This window comes from Opisthocomus hoazin, chromosome 4, assembly GCF_030867145.1.
Source record: "Opisthocomus hoazin isolate bOpiHoa1 chromosome 4, bOpiHoa1.hap1, whole genome shotgun sequence".
Taxonomy (NCBI): domain Eukaryota; kingdom Metazoa; phylum Chordata; class Aves; order Opisthocomiformes; family Opisthocomidae; genus Opisthocomus; species Opisthocomus hoazin.
In genome coordinates, this window is record NC_134417.1 from 76,772,203 (window position 1) to 76,787,956 (window position 15,754).

Here is a 15,754-nt window from a genome sequence, read left to right on the forward strand (position 1 = left end):
CTTTATTTAAGCAGTTATTAATTTCTCATAAATATTAAAATTTAGCCGTTATCACTTAGGTGGTGAGAGTGTTACGCTAAATGTGCCTTGTACCATGCTTGGAAGACTGCGGTGAAACCGTAGTGCAAGTTTAATTGGAAGAAATCACTTAGGCATTGTAACCCCTATTAATTTTCTTATTTTTACAGGTATGGTAGTTTTTCTCATAACAACGAAGATTAAATAAACCACTCTTTTTCACTTTTTTTTTTTTAAACTTATATGTCTTACTTTAGACGTAACACAACATTTGTTAACGTGAAATAGTATTCTGGGTTTTTCACTAACAGTAAGTGCTAGCTGTTTTAGAGACTCTTTTTTAAATAACTTCTTGTGTTGTGGTGCTATACTGTGTAGTTATGTGCTTCATAGACTAAACCCCATAAGAAATGAAAAAAACTTCTTCATATTTAGCTGCTGTGTAGAATTCTTAACAATCAGAAAATCATAATCAAAGGTAGCACTACTAGAGCCTTTCTTGACAGGAGCTTAGAGAAGAATGTTCACAGTCAAGTAAGTCTCCTGTATTTTTACAGGATATTATAGATAGTAGCAGCATCCCTGGTATTTTTTGACTGATGTTATTTGCTATGCCTCCTTCCTAGAAAAAGGAAAGAGTAGGATTTTTGCTTGTAATAAAAAACAGTAACGTTGCAGTTAAGCAAAGCAGCGTTACTGACTGAATTTGGAAGCATGTTTTCTATTTTGTAAGTACTTGATTTGTTCTCTGTATCAAGTTAAAACGTGAAGTATTCAAGTAGAGAACTTAGAGCTATTGAAAGCTTCTTTCTTCTGTATGCAGTTAACATCTTGTGATGTACAGATACATTTATTGCTGCACTATTGTTACTTGTTACAGTAGTTAAAGTAAAATAAAGAAAATACCTGTAAGTATCTTTTAGGACATACTAGTTCCACACCACAAATGTGTTCATGGCACTCGAGTGTTCTTAAAATTCCTGTTTCTTTTTCTTTCTTCGTATTGATACAGATGCTCTGTAGACGACTAGTAGTGTGATATTATTGTGTAGAAGGATTATAAAAATGGGTGTCTCTTGTTAGTACACTGATTTTTCATTATACCTGACCATACTTGAAAGTACAGTGATCTCCGAATTAAATGCATGTGCAAGGCCAGTAGGCTGCTATCCTGTGCTACTTGTCAGGACACAGAGGTGTCCTCTCTTTGTTTCCTGTTCACCCTTCCAAAGATACTCATCCTACATTCTCTTGCAGTTCTGCTTAGTTTTGCAACAATCGGTAATTCTTTCTGCTTCATTGGAGCTACATTTAGTGGAGTTATGCATATATGAAAACATCTGAAGGATGAGGCTCTATATGGAGAGCGTGTTTGTTTATTTGTGTTGGAATTGTTTTGAAGATGAGAGACATTCTGAAGTTCTCATTGAGTCCAGCTGGATAGAGTAGTTGGGGAATGACCTGAAGCATGGATGTATACAGTAACGATGAAGGAAAATGAATTATTTGTAGTTTTGTAAGTGGAAGGAACACTATCCCACTGTACCTTCTCCTTCCCCAAGCTGTTGACACAATGGAAAAGTTGCTTTATTCTGATCTGAAAGCGGTCTCTTTGCACATCGTATGCTAATAGACTAGGAGGAGGAAGTAGTCTTCAACAGTCTGAGGGAAATTAGTAATTTTAAAAGATGAACATTTGTACTATTTAATGGAAATAAGAACGGATTTTTTTTGTTGTTGTTGTTACTATGGGTAGTTTGGCCCCAGCTTTTTAAGATACATTCAAAACAACAAAGTTGCATTAAATCCTGTGTATTGTGTGTAGTAAAAGAAAGCTGAGCAAATGTGAGCAGGAGGATATCAACTTTGATTTACTGTATCTTTCCATTGGTATGAATTAAAGGTAGGTGTTAGAATGTCGGTGAAATGCTGTGATATTATGGACTTTTGTATATTGCTAGTATACAGTAGACATAATCTACCATGTTCTCTGTCTGAATTACACTGAGGTACTGTTATTGATGAAGTATTCCCTTAGTTTTGCAATTACAAGTATACAGTGGAAAAAAGAAAAAAACAAATTTAAAAAAAATTGCTAAAATTTTTTCACTGAAGTCCTGATATGACTGAAGAGTATTGACTTTGATGCTACTGTAGTTGTCTAGCTTGTTTTCTTTTTACATTCTTCTGAGGGGAAAAAAATTTGTGGGGTGTTTTTTTCTTTGGAATTGCTGTACATTTCATTGTTTTAAAATCAGTGGTGCTTGATTGGGAAGTACTACAAAGATATAATTGTCTTCCTATGGTCTAGCTGAACATGACAAAACAAACCTCATTGAAAAATTTCCAATATGTATTTCCCCAGACTGTGTTAAAGTCCCAAGCAAACAATCTCTTTTTTTCTCATCCCTTAGAAAACAGAGCAGAACAAATACCTGGAGTATTACTACTGAACGTAAAGCCGAATTAACCTAATCTCTCCCTTTCAAGTCAGTGTCTAAAAAGTCACTCCTGTGTATTCTCTTAGTGATTTTTGTTCTGAAGTGAAACAGGTTCACTGGTGTAGCATGCTGATACTTGGGACTCATTTAGTCATGTCTGGTTCACTTTTTTGTGGTACAGACAACTTGCTAAATGTCATTTAAAGGTTTAAGTGTACAGGTGTAAAGTGTAAGAGCTTTAATTAAATTGACTGAAAATTAATAACTCAAAAATGGTAGAACCTCCGCCTGTGAATACCTTTGGTACCTGTATAAAGGTATTTGTTGTTACAGCTTATTTTTCTGCTACTCACAGTAGAATCTTTTGTGTTTGTAGGCTGTAATCCATGGTAAGAAATTCAATTGCTTTCAATTAAGGTTTTAAAATGTGTGTTATGGGTAAGCCCTCCATACTGATGCAGTGCAAACAAAGCATTTTTCAAAGTTGCTTACTGCATGATTTCTGTGGAAAGAGACTATGTACAGAGGTGGTCGTTTCTCTGGAGAGAGGCTTCCAAGTTTACCTTGAACTAAACACAGTAGAGTACTTGCAAGTTTTTGTCACATCCCCCACATCCTTGATTTCTGGAGAGTACTTGTACATTCAGCGTATCAAAAAACTGCAGTAGCTTTGCTCTTGCTTGCAGGTCCTTGTGCATGGGGACATTGTCTCTACGCAGGTGTTTAAAACATGATGAACAGCTACACCCCTCAGTGCATCTCTTATTTATAGGTCAGCTGCTGTAGGCAACTGTAGTTTGAAGAGATTAGGGGTCTTAGGAGACCAACTCAAGTGTGAGGTTCCTTAACAGGAACAAATAGAGACTTAAAGCCCGTGTTGTTTACAGGGAATAAAACTATGAAGGGCCTTGCAAATGTGGAAAAGTGTTTCCATTAAAGTAAAAAGGGAGGTACAAAGATTTGAGTGCTCTCATGCTTGAGGATGGGCAGACTGAGGGCATGGATAATCCTTGTAGGTCTTTTTAAATGGATAGATGGGGTGATACTGATGTATGGGAAGGAAAACAAAGAGGTCGGGTAAGTAGGGTAGCTTTCGGAATGCTGTAATGGAGAGATATATTTAGGAGTCAAAACTGCAAGATGCAACCCTTGATTAAAAAAAGGATGTTTCTTTCTACTTAAATGTATGGAGCAGAATGACAGATAAAGATGCATAGTAGAACTTTGTGCAAAAAAGGTTAGTTCGCTTAAGCCACCTATACTCATTTGTTTCTTACTGTGAAGAAGATACTGAGCGTTGTGATACATTTATGTTTGAGAGACTTTGAAAATGTATGTTTGTTTTATGCCATGATCTGACAGAGTTGTTTAAAATAACAAATGGAGAGCATTAATGTACACAGCGTGAAATGTTTTGCTGGATTGTGTGCTGTGTAGGTTACTTAAATTCCAAAATACAGTTGAACTGGTGAATATGATTTTTTTGCATTTTTTTTTAATTGGCAATTAAGAATACTGTCAATGACCACTGTTATTGACTGTAATACAGGTCTAAGATTCAGAATCCTACTGCTATTAGAGACTGAATGGAGTATTTTAAATCATGACTCCCTAGTTTTATCGAACTAGTGGTGGGATCTTCAGTCATGAAGTGTTGGCTTGCTTTGTTCCAGCGGTTCCTGAAGGAGTTCAGAGTCCTCACAGCAAAGGCACAGCGAACAACCAGAAATAGAGAGGTAGCTTTTCTTTCCTGTCTTAGCAGCCCTTGCAGTAGAGGAGGGCAGGAGGCTAACTGGTGATTAAATTAGTGTGATCATTGACCAGCAGTCAGAAATAAACGGGGCGTTAGGGCAGATACAAGAGAGTGGAAGCTGCCTGAGCAGTGAGCATTGGAAAGAGGAAATTTCAGGGTAGATGGAAAGAGGGAAGTCTGAGGGTAATGAAGCATAGTGAAAGGTTGAGGAAGAAGCTGAAATAGATTCTGTCTACTTGGTATTAACTACTGTTAACGTTAAAGTAATTATTCATTATTGCTGTGAAAACTGTTCTGTCACTGTAATAGTACGGTCAAAGCTGAGATGAGAGAATCTGTGATAACAAATGAAGCAGGCTCACCATGAAACATGCTTTGAATACCCCTCCCCGACATCCAAGTGTAAAAGAGGTTGATTCACTCCCCTTTTCCTTGAATATTGGCTGTTTTGATGGCTCTGAAGGAGGTGGGGTTTGGTGGTTTGTTTTTTAAGATAAATAAAATTGCTTCCAAGACCATTCACCTCTTACAAGCTTTTCTCTGGATTAAAAAAAAAAAAAAAAAGAAAAAGAAAAAAGTAGATTTCTGTGGGTTTCTAATTTTGATAAAAGCTGTATTTCAAATCTCCGTAGCAGTAGTACCTTCAGTTGGGGGGGGGGGGGGTAATTTTAAGTTTGCTTTAGAAGATTAGACGTTTTAGATAGCAAAATAGCTTTACACTTACTCAGTATCTTTGTGTTTGCTGGATCAGTTGTATAACCATTGTTTTCTTTTTTTTTTGTTACTCTGCTGTGGTGATTTCTAATAGAAAAGAAATTGGAAAGTGTGTGACCGTAGAATCACAGTAAAGGATATAATTTGAGTATGTACTTTTCAAATTTTGATGTTTAGAATGGTAATGTTCAAAATTGCTTTTGAAAAGTAGCTGCAAAGCTTGCATTTAAAAACACAGGATGGAAGATATAAAAACTTAGTTTTATATTACTGATGTTAGGAAAGAATTGTGATATTAATATGATGGTATTAAATGCTAAGTCTTTATGCATTTAAGTGGGTGGAGTCCTGTGTGTCTCTTTTTATGAAGTTCAAGTATCTGGTGTAGGTTGTGAGAGTAAAGATGTATTAATGGGAGACTTTATCTGAAATGGAAGCTGCAGCAATGCCAATAAGCAGTGCTGTTTGTTTGTAATCTATTGCTGCAACCACTTCCCAAAATCCATTGCTATTAGGACTTTGACATCAGGAACTTCCATTTTTGCTTACTGTTCTTAGTTTCTTCTGTTTTCTAGTATAGAAAATACAGATCTGTAGATAGGTCCTCTGAAGGCTTTCCTTTATGGTTGAACTGTTTAAGGAAAGATGTGTTTTAAGAACTCATAAACTTAGTTTTTGGGTTCAAGTCAGTCTGATAGCTAGACCTGGTAAGCTTGTGTATGTAAGCTTATGTTATGTTTTGGAAAAGGGAAAATACTGGTTATGTACAAGATTTGTTAAATTTGTTTATCTTTGGTACATAAGCTAATCATAAGGGAATGATTTTTTACTGACCATCGTGCTTTCTTAACTAATGCTTTAGCCTCTGACTTTGCAGAAATGGAATATACAGCCTATTAAACTTGTACTTTTTGGATTGCCTGCTGCTAGGCCATAGTGAAGATAGCAGTTTGTAGGTTATGTAGCTTTTTTTTACCTTGTAGTCTCTAATGTCTCCCAGTAATGTTAGTTCCTTAACCACTGTTTGGGACACGACAGCTTTCTGAGGAGAGAGATATGTTTATTGACATTATTATTGTTTAAATTTGTTTTACCTGCTATTTCTACCTATTCTATATAAAGTATCGAGTAAGCCAAGTATCGTGAAAACTATGCAGAACTTGGATGGGAAAGCTCTGCCTGTGCTTTGGTGGAGAGAGAAGGTGCTGCAGTGGAAAATAGTAATTTAATGGCACCCAACTTGCAGTGTTAACTACATTTGTTTGTGAAGTCAGGTTTTTTTACAATTTCATAGGCACTTCCAGGGAAAAACCTCTCAATATACAGAGAAGTTGTTCTTCAGTAAGGAAAAAAATTCTACTGGCAGTGAAAGGCAGTTCTCAACACTGATGCTTCTAGGTTTATGCTTTGTTAGTAGTTTGTTGTAGTGTAAAAATGAATCCTTTCTGGACTTAAATGTAACACTTGAAAAGAGAGAAGCATTTCTTTGTATTGAATAAGATTGTTATCCTCTTAATGTTATCTCTTGAATTATGAAGGGGTCACCAAACTTTGTTGTACTTGACTGCAGGTGTTCCCTGCTGCTAACTTCAGTATTAGAAGAGTCTGTTTCCTTTCTTGAAGACCTTTAACAGACTTCCTAGCTTTGAAGAATAAAATTACCCTAGAAAAAGCATATAAGTTCACTAGCTGTTCCTTATCCTGATAATATTTTGCTAGTAGTAGAATGCTGTTTAGTTTTGGGCTGCTTTTGCTGTTTTACATATTTTGTACAGGTTTGCTTTTTTACCAAAGTAATGTGGCTTTCCATTTGAAAGCATTAGCCTAATCATACAGGGAATTCATGTCCAGATTTTGACATGAACCTGTATCCCTTCAGTACTTTTGCTTGTTAAAAAATACTGACCAGAGCAATAGTGGCTTACTAAATTTTTGCTGAATATTTTGTCCCTTTTCTGAAACCAGAGCTTTGTGCCTGCAGTTGTATGCACAGGGAGTAATCTCAGAATTACACCACAGGCTAAAGGTTTTATTTATTGAAATTTTTATTTGTTGAAATTTTTGTGCAAAGTGTTGCTTTGTGAAACTGTATTTTGAAATTCATTCATCTGTAATAAGTTGAAAGTCTATGGTAATGAATATATAGGGAACAAAATTGCATCAATTTGTGAAGTGTAAGCTTCTAAAATAAATTGCTCATCTTGTAAATTTTAAACACTTTCTGAATTACTCAAAGACGTCTCTTAAAACTGATGCTGACCTTTTTTCCTGCTTCAGAAAGTTTTTTTCTCAGACCTTCAACAACAAATATAAAAAACCCAAACAGTGACATAGCCTGGAATTGTTCCACATACGCTTTTGCATCCCTCCTTTTCATCCTGTGCAGTGTTTAATTTTTCTCCTTACTTTCAAGATTCTGAAACAAGATGCATGTTTCAAGGCACAAATGCCTGCTGCCTGGAAGTAGACTCCTGGAGTGGTGGTATTCAAGAACAACGTCCAGTTGGAAAGTCTGTTCTCCAAGTTACTGGAAAGGGAGATAAATTTTTGAGCAGATGTCTGACAAGACCACGCTGTTCACTCTTTTTATCAGATGGGTTAAGAGATGTTTCGTAAGCTTCTGTGGCCTTGACTTATGTTCCCATGCATGGAGCAATGTTATATTGTGTTTGAAATGAATGGAAAATGAGGCCTGAAGACCTTTTTTGATTAGGCTCTGCTTCGTAGCAAGGGCAAAGCAGTTGGAAATATGAACAGTTAGTTTCCAGAGCTAAATTCCCAGTGTCTGAGGAGCAGCAGAAATCTTTAGGAGGTCTTTTTTTCTGTCTACACTTTTGTTGTTAATTTGCTCATGCATGTCACCTGCTGCCTTGGGTAGACATGAAATGATTCTTAGCCACCAAGTCAAATACTTTGAAATATTTAACTATGAACACATAATTTATGTTGTGTGTTTTATAGATCAAAACCTGGTAACTGATAGATCCCAAAAATACAAAATTTATGATCATCAAATGAGCCTTTTTTTTTTTTATAATGTGCATAGGTTCATTCTTGGACCTAAGTAATAAGACAAGAAAGGAGTTGTAGGATCATTCATACACAATCAGTAATTTGAGACTGAATGGTAAATAATAAAAGCTGTTCACTAGTACAATTCTAGCCAAGTTACGCGGAAGTGAAAATGCTAGTTAATCTACAGGAACATGTAAAAGTGGTCCACTGTGTAAAAAGTTACAGGAAGGAGAATACAGGAAGGAGTGTAATACTTTACAGAAGGTAGATACTGTGCAGAGCGATGTCTCTTAAAACAGACTTGAAACTCAATTAAGAGCATAAATATTGAGTGCAGTGTTAGCCAGAAAGGATAGATGATCAGAGGAATACCAAGTAGGACTAGAGAGATTACCTCTTAGTGCTAATGTGACAGCTGCTGGAGTATGGTCTCTGTTTTGATTCTCACAGTTCAGAAAGTACGCAAAACTGCGGATTTTCAGAGAAGAGGCAAGAAAATGACTGCAATTGAAACTTGTGCATTAGAAGGAGAGACTTGAAGAGCTCTTGCTACAGTTACAAAGAAGACGTTAAGGGTTTATTTGATTAGTAATTACAGGGAAAAGAAATGGCATACTTGCAAGTTCTTGAATGTGGCAAAACAATGTTTTAGCTTAACCTAAATATTCAGAAGATAGAAATGTGGCACGATTTTTAATGTTGTTGGTAACAATTGGGAGTGACTTACTGTGGTGATTTTTTGCAGGGGTGGAAGTTTTGAAACTGGATGACTTAAAGGCAGTTTTCTAAGGTTTGTTTCATGCAGAAAGTTGAACTAGTTGATCAGAGGTCCACTGATAGATAAAACAGTAATGTGAATATTTCTAGTTTATGTTGTAGATTAGTGGACTTCGAATTGAAAGAGATTAAAGTTTGTTAATTAACTTTGTCAGTGGCATTCCTATGGTAACTCCCCCGCCCCCCCCCCCCCCCCCCCCCCCAGTGGTTGCTCTTGGCTCATGGCACGTGAGGATTATGAGCCTGTGAATGTGTTTCATATTGCATCGCAGGATTTTCAGTAATTGAGAATATGTTGTTTTGAGTGCTGTTGTGGGGTCAGGTGGAACTGTGATGAATCTGTTGGCAGTAGAATTCAGTATTTGCAAGTTCCTGCTGCACTGGTACAGTTTTAAGTTTTGTATTCTTTATCAGTGCATGCTTCCTTTAGGAGCAGCTATCCTAATAACTCTTTTTAGGATTTAATACAGATGATCTGATCTCTGAAATTTCTTACTGTCTAAATTGTTCAAAATTTGTCTGTAGTTCAGTACATTTATGCCAGACTTAGTATGTAGAGTGTATTTCTTCAAAGGTGATTCACTTCAGTGCAGACGTTTGATGTGTTTCACTGATGTCTGTGTTTACCAGATTGGATTTTAGTTTGTTGGCCATAGCTACACAGCTTTATCTAGTTGGACAGTGTCTTGAGTATCTTGAAATTGCTTTGTGGTTTTAAATTTGCAGAATTTGCATATGACAGAATGTAAATTACTTCTTAAAGTTCTTGTTTTCTTTGCCAGAAGAACTTGTTACAGAAAGGTTGATGTGCTTGTCTCACGTGCTTTTCAGAGTGATTTATAAGGCCTTTCCCTTCCCCCCTCACAGTCTCCCAGCATACATTTGATTTCAAAGTTAAATTTGTTAATATGAAAGTTGGAGAGTAATTGATAGCTTCTGTAGATAAAGATTTCTCTTTTGGGGTAGAGAAATGCTGCACTCCTTAAATTCATCGTGTGTAGATCTTGTCTATGCAGGATAATGTGAATTTAGAGAATAACGAAGCTAAAATTCTCCTTTTTCTTCCTCAAAAGTGTGGGGTTACGTTTAAAAGCTGGTATAGGTTTATCAAATGTCTGTTGTTTGTTTCCACTTCTTATTTACTACAGTTAAGGTTTTAGTTTAAGTGTACTGAGATTTAAAACAGATTCAGATTCTGTTTTCTTTTGAATTCTGGTACAGAAGTTTTCACTCAAATTATTACTGCGTCTTGCAGAACTATTTGAAGAGCCGTGTTATAGGCAGAAAGAACTTCTAATGTAAATAGTCAACAGTCTTTGCCAGGACAGCTTTCAAATATATAAGATAATAAAGTCAAGATATACAATGAATTAACCAGAAGGAACTGTATTCATTCTTTTTTTTCTTGCCTCCACATGAAGTCTGCTGACCTATCTGGATAGTTTTCTTATAGTTCATTGTGACCATAAAGGAAGCAGAGAGGCTAATTGGACATAGGATGAGGGCTTGACAGTGACATGTGGTTCCTTGCTATCTTTTTTTCCGATTCCTGTCCTTAGCTTTATCTTTGGCTGGGAATATGAGAAACAGACCTGGGTTTAGAGACCAAGATGGCTACAGGATCAGATGAGTAGCAGGATAAACTAAGTTACTACTGCCTATATAAAGATTAAACTAGTTTTATTTAAATCTTAAATAAGCCAATACTGAATGGAAATCAGTCACAGATCCTTTTTGGAGTGATTTTACAAACATTTTGAATAATAATAATAAAGCCTGATCATGGTTCAACTAGTACAGCTGCTTCCTGGGGAGAAAATATAAAGGAATTTTAAATAAATTAGTTTTGCTCTTTTTCCTATTTTTAATATATTTGTGGTATTAGTTTTAAAAAATGCAGGAAAAGCTGTATGTTACGAAAACATTGTGTCATTTTGTATGTTTATATATTTGGTTAGAAAATTCTAGCTTACATGTGTTTGATCAGTTCATACCTTCTCTGGTTTTAGGAGGCAGTGGTTGAAGGCATATGATTTTGTGGCTCAGGAAATTCCTGCTATAAAATCAGTGTGGGTTGTTGTTTTTTGCTTGGGTTTTTTTTGTGGGTGGTGTTATGTCTTGTTTGGGTTTTTTTTTGTTGTGTGGTTGTTTTTTTTTTTGTGGGTCCAGTTCATTTGAGAATACAAAATTCCTTCTTACCATTTTCTTACTTTTAGGGAGTTGACATAGCTGCTCAAAGTGTAAACAGAAATGGCTCCTCTGTGCCTCCTCATGGCCAGGTGATTAAAACCCCAAATGCTGCTGTGTTTATGTGGGGAAGAACAGAGCTTGGAGGCGCGTGTCCTCTTACATATGTGTAGAGCTCAGCTGATACAAGTTCCCACCTATGGGTCATGAAAGGGGAGTGATGTTGAATCACTTTCATAAATCAAGAGGAAGAAAATGTATTCGACTGTGTCATCTTTGTGTGTGTGTTTTAATGCCAGCTACCATGCATCTTGAATTTACTACTGTTTTTTATTTTCCCTTGAAGAGTGTACTTCAAAACTGGCACTGTCATTACTCTGTACAGGGTTGTGGGTTTTTTTTCCCTGAGAAGCTGCCTACCAGAGAAAGGCTTGTGAAAAGATCAGCTGTGAACATGCACATTAATTTCTGCAGAAGAAACAAAATGCAGTCATTTAATACTTAAAAATGTTTGTTAAAATTTTTAATTTTTTTCTTTTAGTAAAAACAACTTGAATAACTTCTGGCCTGTTCTGGTGAAGTAAGAGCTTCAAATTTATTCTGTAACTACCTAAAAATTTGAGGCGATTTCAGTGATTTTGGTTTTGGTAGTGGTGCTCCTAAATTTGCTTATTCCAGAAATCTGAAGATCAGCCTTTTTGTTAAAAGAAAACATAATTTGAAAAAATATCCATACTAACAGGCATGTTACTGTTCGACTTTACTAGATTCAAACCAAGTTATTGTGTTAAATAGCCCGTATTGGCACTTTCTTGTGGAAAAGATCTCAGCATAGTTAAACTTTTCAAAAAATCCCTACTGCTCCTTTTTCAAACCTGTTATATCTGTTGCTATAAGAATTTCGGTATCCCTAGTAAGATACTTTTTTAAGCTTATTTTTTTCATTTTAAGAGAAACATTCTATGTTTTGCCATATTATCATAGAAATCTTCTATTTTTAGGCATATTGGGATTTCTGAAAATATTCTTAAGAAGCAATATTTACAGCTCCCTCCCAGTTATGCGCATTAATTCCTCTCGCTTGGTTTCCTAGATTCCTTAAACATCGTGCTGTTTTACGTCCTCCAGAGCAAGTCTTCCTCAGTGTTTTCCTAGGTAGATTTGTTACCGAGTTTGTTAGAGTAACAGTTATAACTTATTCTGTCAGTAGCAAAAAGAAATTATAATCTGCCCTGCTCATCTCATTTTTTGTTTCAAACATAACCTATTCAATCCCAAATGTCAAAAAGCCCCAGAGAATACTTTTTTTATTAAGGCATATAATTATAAATAATGCACACTTGTGCATAAACTCTTCACACAGAATCACACAGAATGTTCGGGGTTGGAAGGGACCTCTGTGGGTCATCTAGTCCAACCCTCCTGCCGAAGCAGGGTCACCCACAGCAGGCTGCACAGGACCTTGTCCAGGCGGGTCTTGAATATCTCCAGAGGAGGAGACTCCACCACCTCCCTGGGCAGCCTGTTCCAGTGCTCCGTCACCCTCACAGGGAAGAAGTTCTTCCTCATGTTCAGACAGAACTTCCTGTCCTTCAGTTTGTGCCCATTGCCCCTTGTCCTGTCGCTGGGCCCTACTGAAAAGAGTCTGGCGCCATCCTCCTGACACCCACCCTTGAGATATTTGTAAGCATTTATAAGGTCCCCTCTCAGCCTTCTCTTCTTCAGGCTGAACAAGCCCAGCTCCCTCAGCCTCTCCTCATAGGAGAGATGCTCCAGTCCCCTCACCATCCTTGTAGCCCTCCGCTGGACTCTCTCCAGTAGCTCTTCATCTTTCTTGAACTGGGGAGCCCAGAACTGGACAGAGTACTCCAGGTGAGGCCTCACTAGGGCAGTGTAGAGGGGAAGGAGAACCTCCCTCGACCTGCTGGCCACAGTCTTCCTAATGCACCTCTTCTGTACAAATTAGGTAATGTGCTTTACTTATTATTTTCTGCTGTGTTTATTTCACATAATTATGTTCTTCTGGATGATGGTGTGTTCACGTCAGGTGTCCCCCTTGAATAACATCAGCAGGAGTGCAAACCTCTTCTGGCCTAAGTAGTTTGAGTAGTTTCCTCATTTAGACACCTGCTGCTGACAACCTAGGTTAACACAGACTTAATTTTTAAACCGGCTCATTTCTTTTGAAATAATAGTATTTCTACTTGATTTAATATGAGAAATAATATGATCCTCTTCAAATTCAAGTAGTGTAAAGTTCACCTCTTTTACTGGCAAAACACTGCCTGCGCTAATGATTGCAGTCTCTGTATAGTCCTTTTGAGATTGTTTATTTAACTAGGGAAATAAAATGAGACACTTAGGCAACCAGACAATGGTAAAATAGATTTTTCAGTTTGTAAACATGACTTTAGTTTTTGTGGAGAGACATATTTTCCTCTAGTAAGGAAATTCCAGGAAAGACTAGTTGAATTTTAAATATATATTTAAAAATTATTTAATGGGAAGAGGGAGGAATTGTCACCTACTGTGCATTAGATATTTGAAAACCCTATTGCACAATACCTTTATTAGGCTGTGCTAAACATCCAGCCTAAAACTAAGGCTGTCAATCCGTTGTATTAAAACCACAACGCTATATATATTAATTCTTAGGTGGATCCTTGCTTTCTGCCTCACACCCTGAGCCCTGGGCCAGCATTGCTTTTTTTTAATGAAGAACGTCTATGCAGCAGAAGTTGTTTTGACTTGTTTTTTTCAGAATGTTAGCATCTCTTCTTTTCAAAAACAATTCCCAGTTGAAGATTAAATAAACAAAAAATTAAAATCCTTATACTTGTTGCAGATCTGTACTGTAATAAATATATAGCGTGTCCTGAACTGAAAGAGTAGTTTGTCTAAGCCTAATCTTTTTACAAATTATCAGGTAAAAGTTTATTGAGCAATTGCTGCTTCTAATACTACATATTTTCAAGTTAGCTTGCTCATTTGTGATGAGTTACGGAAAATTTCATGGACATTGCTGTAGTCTTAGAAGAGAAGCAAAGTTGTCTTCGACTGGCAAATATTAATAGCACTTTCGCAGAGATCTTGTGTTGAAGTGGACTTTGGTTCTTGTCAGGTATGGTTATTAAGGTTTCCTCATGTTAGCCTACAGAAAAAATAAAACTGAACAAGAGAAAATTCTGAATGCCTTTGGAGGGTATTAAAATTGATATGTCTTGAGATACAAGTTTGAGATAGTGATTTACAGTTAATATTTTAAAGATACATTTAAGAAGGGAGAGATACAGTATCTTTTTTGTTCTTGCTTTTTTTGTGTGTGTGTGTGTAGTTAGGCATTGATTTTGCCGCAGCCTTTTTATTAAGGGTAGAAGTCTGATGGTTACATCTGTGACTAATCTTTTTGCAGGATTCTGGTAGTGGTTTGTAATACAGACTCCTTTTTTTTTTTTTTTTTCCCCTCAAATCTTTCTACCACACCATGTGCTTGTAGAGTTGTTGATACTGAATGGTGCTTGCTAAATTGAAATGGAGGAAACTTTTAAGGTGAGGTGTTTTGAGTTTTCTAGTTATTTGTGAGTTTTGAGAGAAAAGCTTTGTAAAATTGGAATTATCTACTGACATTTAATGCTTATCACTGGTTGCAGAAGTAGAGATTCAGGGGAGCTGACAGAAGTAAAATGGTTTTTTTGTGATGTGCACTGAATATACTTCTACGCACACCGTTTTCTATTAAAGTAAACAGTTTCTCAGTCTTTGTGGTAGCTGCTTACTATTGGATGCTTAGCCATAAAATTAGTTGCTATTTATGACCCAGTTTAAAAACCTGAATATACTTTGACATAACCTGAAATCCTCTTCGCACCTTTCTTGCTATGTTTGTGTAGTGGAGTTGTTACCTTTTGGAGAGGTGTTAGACCAATTTGAGGCATGAACCAATGGCAGATGGTCTTCTGCTTACTCTGACTTGATCAGGGTTGTGGCAGTGTTGCTGCCGGAGGTAGGATAGTGCGTCATTGCGGTGCTGTTAGACTTGCATTACAGAACTTGCATCTCATAGTACTGTATTACAGTCTGTTCGTGGGAGGGCTGTTCATTTGGGTTTCATGGCATATTGCTGGGGAGAGCTTGGAAGGTGGAAATTCAGTTCATTGCTGCGCTGAGCCACGCTGGAGTTAAGATAACATCACTGTTAGTTCGTGCTAAGGATTCTGGCTGTCAGTTTAACACTTCTCGTTTTGCATATCATAATAATGAAAAAGCCGCTTTTTGTGTGAAGCTCTTGTTTGAGGACAGAGGAACCTCTCTTGTGCGCTGTCCTATGCTGTATTAGAGAAGTAAATGTATTCTGAGTTGTAGTCAAGAATGAAAGCATAGTTTGGCTTTAGTCTGAACTACCTCTAGTTTCTTTTTAGAGGAATGTCACACTCTACTTAACACAAATGTGATAATGTTAATAATGTGTTGCAAGATTAAAAAGACTTTAAAATTGGAGATCATCAGTGATGCTGTAGCAAGGAGTTTGTTTTTTTGTTTAATGCATTGGGATCTTCTGGAGTCATGAGCTACAGAGTTAGGAAGATGACTCTGTGTTGCTCAAGTTCATGGTACTTTTTTGTATTTTTCCATGGGTAAAATTGCTTAAGCTGTTTTTTTCAAGTTGATTGATCTCAAATAAAGTAGGTACCTTAGAGATGTTAAGCAGTGTTGAGGATGTTGCTAGCTTTTTTTTTTTTATTTGGTGACCTGAACCCAAAGGGAGAAAAATGTACATCTGAAGAATTCATTGTCTACCTATAGTTCTTAATTTCAAGTAAATTCAACTTGTAGATTTCAATTTGTTTAA

The 15,754-nt window shown here is 36.7% G+C and overlaps 1 protein-coding gene across 4 annotated transcripts in view; it reads left to right on the forward strand.

The window, feature by feature from the left end:
• Positions 1-15,754, forward strand: part of WAC (WW domain containing adaptor with coiled-coil) — a 61,053-nt gene that overhangs the window by 2,543 nt on the left and 42,756 nt on the right. The window lies entirely within an intron of this gene.